This window comes from Magnolia sinica, chromosome 8 (genome assembly GCF_029962835.1).
Source record: "Magnolia sinica isolate HGM2019 chromosome 8, MsV1, whole genome shotgun sequence".
In the NCBI taxonomy this organism is placed as follows: Eukaryota; Viridiplantae; Streptophyta; class Magnoliopsida; order Magnoliales; family Magnoliaceae; genus Magnolia; species Magnolia sinica.
The window spans coordinates 15710092-15719616 of record NC_080580.1 but is presented as its reverse complement, the minus strand read 5'-3'; the positions used below and the strand labels follow the sequence as shown (position 1 = coordinate 15719616).

General features: G+C 34.8%; 1 long non-coding RNA gene across 1 annotated transcript; it reads right to left on the bottom strand.

Annotated features, from left to right (window-relative positions):
- Positions 1 to 2409: 2409 nt before the first annotated feature.
- Positions 2410 to 9167, bottom strand: LOC131253881 (uncharacterized). The gene is made up of 2 exons (XR_009175329.1): positions 9055 to 9167; positions 2410 to 2587 (listed from the first exon to the last, which is right to left on the bottom strand). It is a non-coding gene; the product is annotated as an uncharacterized LOC131253881 (long non-coding RNA).
- Between the last annotated feature and the right edge of the window lie 358 nt (positions 9168 to 9525).

Sequence of the window (9525 nt, the reverse complement as noted above, 5' to 3'; positions counted from 1 at the left end):
AAATCTCTTGCTATAGAGATTAGTGTGGGATCGTCTGGTTGAATTAGATTAGATCCATGTTGACCATATGATTTCTAAGGCTAAGATATATCAAGGCCTCAAAATTTGGAGCGATCCGACCATCGGGTAGCCCACACTGATCAAATTAAATCATGATCATTGCCTTGTATATTTGTTGATTCAATGGATTTTTAGATGCATCAGATCCGATCTATACCATATAAATAGACTCTGGGTTAGATTTGTGATTGTATGCAAAATCTTAGATGGATTTGATTGTTGAACGTTCCACAACAATTGAATAGTGGTAATGATACTATATAATTACTTTGAATCTTAAATGGCCCAGATCAGAACAATCCGTTGGTCGTTCCCTAATTTGATTTGTGGAAATCGATGGATGGTTTAAATCAAACTTTTATAAATGTTAAAACCTTTAGAAGTTGACTAATGAATGTGGGTTACTTTGATTTAGTCAAAAGTGGACTTCATTGAATGGAGTGATCAGATCAATTCATGATTTTGTTTACATTATTCATTAGGGATCATCCTATATGATTTTCGTTAGATTTACTTCCACCAAGTATAGGTGAGTGATCCCAACTTGTTTCTTCTCCGTTGTACTTAAAGTAGTTGTTTAATTGAAATGATTGAGTGTATATTTCTTTGTATTGTTATTTTATTTTAAGCTTGAAATTCTATCGATATAAGATGATGATATATGTGACAACATGATAATATGATGCATCGATCATTTTCATTCATTCATGTCATGCATAGCACACCTACGTTGAATCCTAGGGGCACACCCTAGAAGACTTGTAGGTACTTACAGTATCGGGTGACCTAGGAGACCATCCCTAGATGCCCATAATATGTGGAAGCCTACCCAAAAAGGGGAGATGCAGGTTGATGGAATCCAACTCAAGCAAGTGGATGGATCTACCCACTTGATGCATTCACGCATTCATGCACTTCATAACATTCATGCATTTCTATTTTAATTATGACGTGCATGAACCATGATGGGTTCACTCACTAGCCTGGCCAGCAAACGTTGTGGATTGACAACCGTACAGAGACAAATGAAACAGGAAATTCAAGCCAAGTGACAAAAAATGAGGACCGTTTCCCAGATGAATCGCGAGATCATGTATCATATTTGGCAAAAGATGAACATGCTACGATGGACTAATGACTTATCTAAGAATTTGATTTTGTTTTGTATCTATTTTTACATGAATGTATTTCACCATTGTTTATAAAATGATCATTTGATTTATTATCATTATTTTATTTTAGTTTTTTTTAATGAAATTTTGAATAAGTACACTTGGATAATTCTTGTTCAGATGATGTGGTTTTGAATATACGATGATAGAAATTATAGGAAGGTAATACAAACATGGATAAATGAATGCTAAATTTGGATGTAAACTTAGAATTCATTAAATTGTGCCTCTAAACAACTGTACGAATAATGAATTAAGTATACTCAGTATATGTGTCATGGGCCGAAACTCTGGTCTGAGGGTGCACACTTTATATCCGAATTTCGGGGCATGACAGTTAGTGTGGTACGATCCTACTAAGACTCATGAGCCAGGCATAGTGGTATGAGAAACCATGTCTGAGCTGTCGGCGTATAATGGGTGATGAGCTTCCCTGTAGTAACCAGTGGCATTAATGGAGGTGAAAGATTGTTGTTCGAACGACTCCTATCAAATTACTTGGCCGATGGTTCCGTGTCAGAGTACCGTTCGAACGACCCGGGTGTGAATGGAATTGGGTGATGAGTTATTTCTTTTATTGTGATTTGGTCTTATGTGATAAGGCCGCACCTCGGAACTGAATGATCATACTCGGTGTTTGGGTGATGACTCATACCGAGTTAATCCTCATACATTTAGGTATCATGTCATACCAAAAAAGGGGCAAAGGCTACGGATAAAATCCGTAGCCATAGACCTATGGCTACGGTTTTAGTCCGTAGCTAGTCCGTTGCACAACCGTTGTCGTAGGTGCCGTAACAATAGGTCTGGAACCTATGGCTACGGATTTAATCCGTAGCTATAGGTTACAACAGCTACAGATATAATCCGTAGCAATTATATCTGTAGCGAAAACTTGAAACAGCTACGGATATTATTTGTAGCTAAAAGTCCGTAGCAATATGCCAAAATTGAAAAGGCTACACCTGTCTGATTTAGTGGCTACGGTCAATATCCGTAGCTATTTTGTACATTAAAAAATTAAATCATTTGTTCATTCAATTACCACCTGTACAATCATTCATTCATTCAATTACAATCCTTTATTCAATCAATTACATCATTCATTCATTCAATTACAATCCTTCATTCAATCAATTACAATTACAATCCTTCATTCAATCAATTACATCATTCATTCATTCAATTACAATCCTTCATTCAATCAATTACAATTACAATCAATTACAATCCAATTCATTCAATCAATTACAGTTACAATTACAATAATGCTGAAAATACAAATCTTTGGCTTCATTAGAGAAATGTGCTCGACTTCACCCTGAAATTTCAACAGCTTCGTATATTCCATCATCCTACAAACAGTCATGTCATTCATAAATTAGAATGCTCATTGGGAAAAAGAAAGACAGTGAAAGAAGTGCATCACGTATAACCACTTTTTTTTTCTTAATGAATTAAAAAAACTCAAAGAGGAATGAAATTGACACAAAAGAAATGGTCTCACCATATGATCATAGGTTTTGGTTTAGGTTTAGGTTATAGGTTTAAGTTAAGGTTAGGCTATAGGTTATAATTAAGTTTAGGTTATAGGTTAAGGTTTAGGTTATAGGTTTTGGTTTAGGTTAAGGTTTAGGTTTAGGTTATAGGTTTAGGTTTAGGTTATAGGTTATAGCTTTTGGGAACTTGATTATAGGTTAAGGTTTAGGTTTAGATAATTGAGTTCGGGTTCGGGTTCAGGATCGGGTTTAGGTTTGGATTTTCAAGTTTAGTTTTAGGTTAAGGGGTTGAGATTAGGATTAGGTGTAGGTTTGGGTTTAAGGATTTGAGAATACATTTAGGTTTTAAGTTTAGGTTTAAGTTAAAGGTTTAGGGAAAGGTTATAAGTTTAGGTTAGGTTTAGGTTTAGGTTTAGGTTTAGGTTTAGGTTATAGGTTATAGCTTTAGGGAATTGAGAATGGGTTATGGTTTAGGTTTAGGAAATCGGGTTCAGGTTCGGGATTGGGTTTAAGTTTGGGTTTTCAAGTTTAGGTTTAGGTTTAGGTTAGGGAGTTGAGATTAGGATTAGGTGTAGGTTTAGGTTTAGGGAATTGAGTTTAGGTTATAGGTTTAGGGAGAGGTTAGGTTTAGGTTATAGGTTTTGGGATTTGGGAATAGTTTTAGGTTATAAGTATAGATTTAGGTTAGGTTATAGGTTAAGGTTTAGGGATTTGAGTTTAGGTTATAGGATTAGGTTACGGTTTAGGTTTAGGTTATAGGTTTTGGGATTTGAGAATGGGTTCGGGTTTATGTTATAGGTTTTGGTTTTGGTTTAAGTTATTGGTTTTGGTTTTGGTTTTGGTTTAGGTTATAGGTTTTGGGATTTGAGAAGGGGTTCGGGTTTAGGTTATAAGTTTTGGTTTTGGTTTAGGTTATAGGTTTTGATTTAGGTTATAGGTTATAGGTTTAGGTTAAGGTTTAGGTTTAGGTTATAGGTTTTAGTTTAGGTTATAGGTTTAGGTTTAGGTTTAGGTTATAGGTTTTGGGATTTGAGAATGGGTTCGGGCTTAGGTTATAGGTTTTGGTTTTGGTTTAGGTTATAGGTTTTGGTTTAGGTTATAGGTTATAGGTTTAGGTTAAGGTTATAGGTTTTGGGATTTGAGAATGGGTTCGGGTTTAGGTTATAGGTTTTAGTTTTGGTTTAGGTTATAGGTTTTGGGATTTGAGAATGGGTTCGGGTTTAGGTTATAAGTTTTGGTTTTGGTTTAGGTTTAGGTTATAGGTTTTTGGATTTGGGGTTCAGGTTCGGGATTGGGTTTAAGTTTGGGTTTTCAAGTTTAGGTTTAGGTTTAGGTTTAGGTTTAGGTTAGGGAGTTGAGATTAGGATTAGGTGTAGGTTTAGCTTTAGCGAATTGAGTTTAGGTTATAGGTTTCGGTAATAGGTTTTGGGATTTGGGAATAGTTTTAAGTTATAAGTATAGGTTTAGGTTAGGTTATATGTTAAGGTTTAGGGATTTGAGTTTAGGCTATAGGTTTAGGTTTAGGTCTAGGTTGTTTAGGGAATTGAGTTTAGGTTATAGGTTTAGGGAAAGGTTAGGTTTAGGTTATAGGTTTTGGGATTTGAGAATAGTTTTAGGTTATAAGTATAGGTTTAGGTTAAGTTATAAGTTAAGGTTTAAGGATTTGAGTTTAGGTTATAGGATTAGGTTTAGGTTTAGGTTTAAGGGTTTGAGTTTAGGTTATAGGATTAGGTTTAGGTTTAGGTTTAGGGGTTTGAGTTTAGGTTATAGGTTTATGTTTAGGTTTTAGGTTTAGGGACTTGAGAATGGGTTCGGGTTTAGGTTATAGGTTTTGGGATTTGATAATGGGTTTGGGTTTAGGTTATAGGTTTTAGTTTTGGTTTTGGTTATAAGTTTTGATTTAGGTTATAGGTTAACGGTTTAGGTTAAGGTTATAGGTTTTTGGATTTGAGAATGGGTTCGGGTTTAGGATATAGGTTTTGGTTTTGGTTTAGGTTATAGGTTTTGGTTTAGGTTAGAGGTTTGAGGTTTAGGTTTAGGTTTTGAGAATGTATTCGGGTTTAGGATATAAGTTTTGGTTATATGTTTTGATTTAGGTTATAGGTTATAGGTTTAGGTTATAGGTTTTGGTTTTGGTTTTGATTTAGGTTATAGGTTATAGGTTTAGGTTAAGGTTTAGGGAAAGGTAATAGGTTTTGATTTAGGTTATAGGTTATAGGTTTAGGTTTTAGGTTTAGGTTTTGGTTTTGATTTAGGTTATAGGTTTAGGTTTTGGGTTTAGGTTATAGGTTTTGGGATTTGAGAATAGGTTCGGGTTTAGGTTATAGGTTTTGGTTTTGGTTTAGGTTATAGGTTTTGGGATTTGAGAAGGGGTTCGGGTTTAGGTTATAAGTTTTGGTTTTGGTTTAGGTTTAGGTTATAGGTTTTTGGATTTGAGAATGGGTTATGGTTTAGGTTTAGGAAATCGGGTTTAGGTTCGGGATTGGGTTTAAGTTTGGGTTTTCAAGTTTAGGTTTAGGTTTAGGAAATCGGGTTCGAGTTCGGGATTAGGTTTAAGTTTGGGTTTAGGAAATCGGGTTCGGAGTTGGGGATTAGGTTAGGGAGTTGAGATTAGGATTAGATGTAGGTTTAGCTTTAGGGAATTGAGTTTAGGTTATAGGTTTAGGGAAAGGTTAGGTTTAGGTTATAGGTTTTGGGATTTGGGAATAGTTTTAGGTTATAAGTATAGGTTTAGGTTAGGTTATAGGTTAAGGTTTAGGGATTTGAGTTTAGGCTATAGGTTTAGGTTTAGGTCTAGGTTTAGGTTTAGGGAATTGAGTTTAGGTTATAGGTTTAGGGAAAGGTTAGGTTTAGGTTATAGGTTTTGGGATTTGAGAATAGTTTTAGGTTATAAGTATAGGTTTAGGTTAGGTTATAAGTTAAGGTTTAGGGATTTGCGTTTAGGTTATAGGATTAGGTTTAGGGATATGAGTTTAGGTTATAGGTTTAGGTTTAGGTTTAGGTTTGGGTTTTGGGATTTGAGAATGGGTTTGGGTTTCGGTTATAGGTTTTGGTTTTGGTTTAGGTTATAAGTTTTTGGATTTGATAATGGGTTCGGGTTTAGGTTATAGGTTTTGGTTTTGGTTTAGGTTATAGGTTTTGATTTAGGTTATAGGTTAACAGGATTTAGGTTATAGGTTAACGGTTTAGGTTATAGGTTTTGGATTTGAGAATGGGTTCGGGTTTAGGCTATAGGTTTTTGCTTTTGGTTTAGGTTATAGATTTTGGTTTAGGTTATAGGTTTTAGGTTTAAGTTATAGGTTATAGGATTTGAGAATGTGTTCGGGTTTAGGATATAGGTTTTGGTTTTGGTTTTGGTTTTGGTTATATGTTTGTATATTTTGATTTAGGTTATAGGTTTTAGGTTTTGGTTTTGATTTTGATTTAGGTTATAGGTTATAGGTTTAGGTTAAGGTTTAGAGAAGGGTAATAGGTTTTGATTTAGGTTATAGGTTATAGGTTTAGGTTTTAGGTTTAGGTTTTGGTTTTGATTTAGGTTATAGGTTTAGGTTAAGGTTTAGGTTTAGGTTATAGGTTTTGGGATTTGAGAATGGGTTCGGGTTTAGGTTATAGGTTTTGGTTATAGGTTATAGGTTTAGGTTAAGGTTTAGGTTTAGGTTATAGGTTTTGGGATTTGAGAATGGGTTCGGGTTTAGGTTATAGGTTTTGGTTTTGGTTTAGGTTATAGGTTTTGGGATTTGAGAATGGATTTAGGTTTAGGTTATAAGTTTTGGTTTTGATTTAGGTTTAGGCTATAGGTTTTTGGATTTGAGAATGGATTATTGTTTAGGTTTAAGAAATCGGGTTCAGTTCGGGATTGGGTTTAAGTTTGGATTTTCAAGTTTAAGTTTAGGTTTAGGTTTAGGTTAGGGAGTTGAGATTAGGATTAGATGTAGGTTTAACTTTAGGGAATTGAGTTTAGGTTATAGGTTTAGGGAAAGGGTAGGTTTAGGTTATAGGTTTTGGGATTTGGGAATAGTTTTAGGTTATAAGTATAGGTTTAGGTTAGGTTATAAGTTAAGGTTTAGGGATTTGAGTTTAGGCTATAGGTTTAGGTTTAGGTCTAGGTTTAGGTTTAGGGAATTGAGTTTAGGTTATAGGTTTAGGGAAAGGTTAGGTTTAGGTTATAGGTTTTGGGATTTGAGAATAGTTTTAGGTTATAAGTATAGGTTTAAGTTAGGTTATAAGTTAAGGTTTAAGGATTTGAGTTTAGGTTATAGGATTAGGTTTAGGTTTAGGTTTCAGGATTTGAGTTTAGCTTATAGGTTTTGGTTTCGGTTTAGGTTATAGGTTTTGGGATTTGATAATGGGTTTTGGTTTAGGTTATAGGTTATAGGTTTTGATTTAGGTTATAGGTTAACGGTTTAGGTTAAGGTTTAGGTTTAAGTTATAGGTTTTTGGATTTGAGAATGGGTTCGGGTTTAGGCTATCGGTTTTGGTTTTGGTTTAGGTTATTGGTTTTGGTTTAGGTTTTAGGTTTAGGTTTAGGTTATAGGATTTGAGAATGGGTTCGGGTTTAGGATATAGGTTTTAGTTTTGGTATAGGTTTAGGTTTAGGGATTTGAGAATACATTTAGGTTTTAGGTTTAGGTTTAGGTTTTAGGTTATAGGTTAAGGTTTAGGTTTAGGTTAAGGTTAAGGTCGAGGTTTAGGTTTAGGTTTAGGTTAAGGTTGAGGTTTATGTTATAGGTTAAGGTTTTAGGTCATAGGTTTTGAATTAGGTTAAGGTTATAGGTTTAGGTTAAGGTTAAGGTCGAGGTTTAGGTTAAGGTTTAGGTTTAGGTTATAAGCTATTGGTTTAGGGAATTGAGAATAGGTTAAGGTTTAGGTTTAGGAAATCGGGTTCGGGTTCGGGATCGGGTTTATGTTTGGGTTTTCAAGTTTAGGTTTAGGTTTAGGTTAGAGAGTTGAGATTAGGATTAGGTGTAGGTTTAGGTTTAGGGATTTGAGAATACATTTAGGTTTTAGGTTTAGGTTTAGGTTTTAGGTTTTAGGTTTTAGGTTAAGGTTATTTGTTTAGGTTAATGTTTACGTTTACATTTAGGTTAAGGTTATAGGTATAGGTTAAGGTTTTAGGTTTTAGGATAAGGTTTAGGTTTAGGTTTAGGTTTAGGTTTAAGTTATAAGCTATAGGTTTAGGGAATTGAGAATAGGTTAAGGTTTAGGTTTAGGAAATCGGGTTCGGGTTCGGGATCGGGTTTAGGTTTGGATTTTTAAGTTTAGGTTTAGGTTTAGGTTAGAGAGTTGAGATTAGGATTAGATGTAGCTTTAGGTTTAGGGATTTGAGAATACATTTAGGTTTCAGGTTTAGGTTTAGGTTTTAGGTTTTAGGTTAATGTTATAGGTTTAGGTTAAGGTTTAGGTTTAGGTTTAGGTTATAGGTTAAGATTTTAGGTCATAGGTTTTGGTTTAGGTTAAGGTTATAGGTATAGGTTAAGGTTTAGGTTTAAGTTTAGGTTAAGGTTTAGGTTTAGATTATAAGTTATAGGTTTGGGGAATTGACAATAGGTTAAGGTTTAGGTTTAGGTTATAAGTATAAGTTTAGATTAGGTTATAGGATAAGGTTTAGGGAATTGAGTTTAGGTTATAGGTTCATGTTATAGGTTATCGGTTATAGGTGAAGGTTAAGGTTTAGGTTGTAGTTATAGGTTTTGGGATTTGAGAATAGGTTTAAGTTATAAGTATAGGTTTAGGTTAGGTTGTAGGTTAGAGTTTTGGGAATTGAGTTTAGGTTATAGGTTTAGCTTTTAGGTTATAGGTTTAGGTTAAGGTTTAGGTTGTAGTTATAGGTTTTGGATTTGAGAATAGGTTTAGGTTATAGGATAAGGGTGTGGTCCCTACAAATACAAATATAAACACGACTGTCTCCAATTGGCCAGGCCCTTCTAATGCTGTCCATAGGAAATGGACAGCTTCATCATGGTCATAACAGCGATTCCCATCTTCCAGGGACCCCCGCTCATCCGGATAGCTCTGACGCACATTCGGGTCTACTCCATTAATGATGACCAAATACATACACACGGCTTGTCCAAATGGTCAGGCCACTCCAATGCTATCTATAGGAAATGAACAGCTTCATCATGGTCGTAACAGCGGTTCCCACCTTCTAGGGACCCCAACTCAATATCTGGATAGCTCCGACGCACATCCGGTCTGCTCCATCAATTTTTATGAAATTATGCATGTCCTGCTCATGAGCATGCCTAATATTGCCAATGCATGGGATTCAGCACAAATACCTTTTTATGATTCAAAGAATGGAACTTGAGGGTTTTCTTTACCTTCCATTGTATGCTTTCAAGGTGCAGATGGCCCCTGAAACACACATACATCCTGAAAATCGCTTCTCAAAACCGCAGACTGTTTTGTTTTGAAACTCGAGCATCTCACCTGAAAACCTGTCACATAATCAATAACTGTAAGTACAATGATAACTATTGTGAATGCACTATAATGAACAAATTATTATTATTATAGATAACTGTAATTACAACATAGATATCACGCACATGATATCACATAATATATTGTTTGATGAACTACACGTGCATTCTTGACAAGAGACATACGTTATAAGTTTTGGGATTTGAGAATAGGTTTAGGTTGGGTTACAGGTTAAGGTTTAGGTTTAGGTTATAAGTTTTGGGATTTGAGAATAGGTTTAGGTTTAAGTTGGGTTATAGGTTAAGGTTATAAGTTTAGGTTATAGGTTTTGGGATTTGAGAATAGGTTTAGGTTATAAGTTTAGGTTT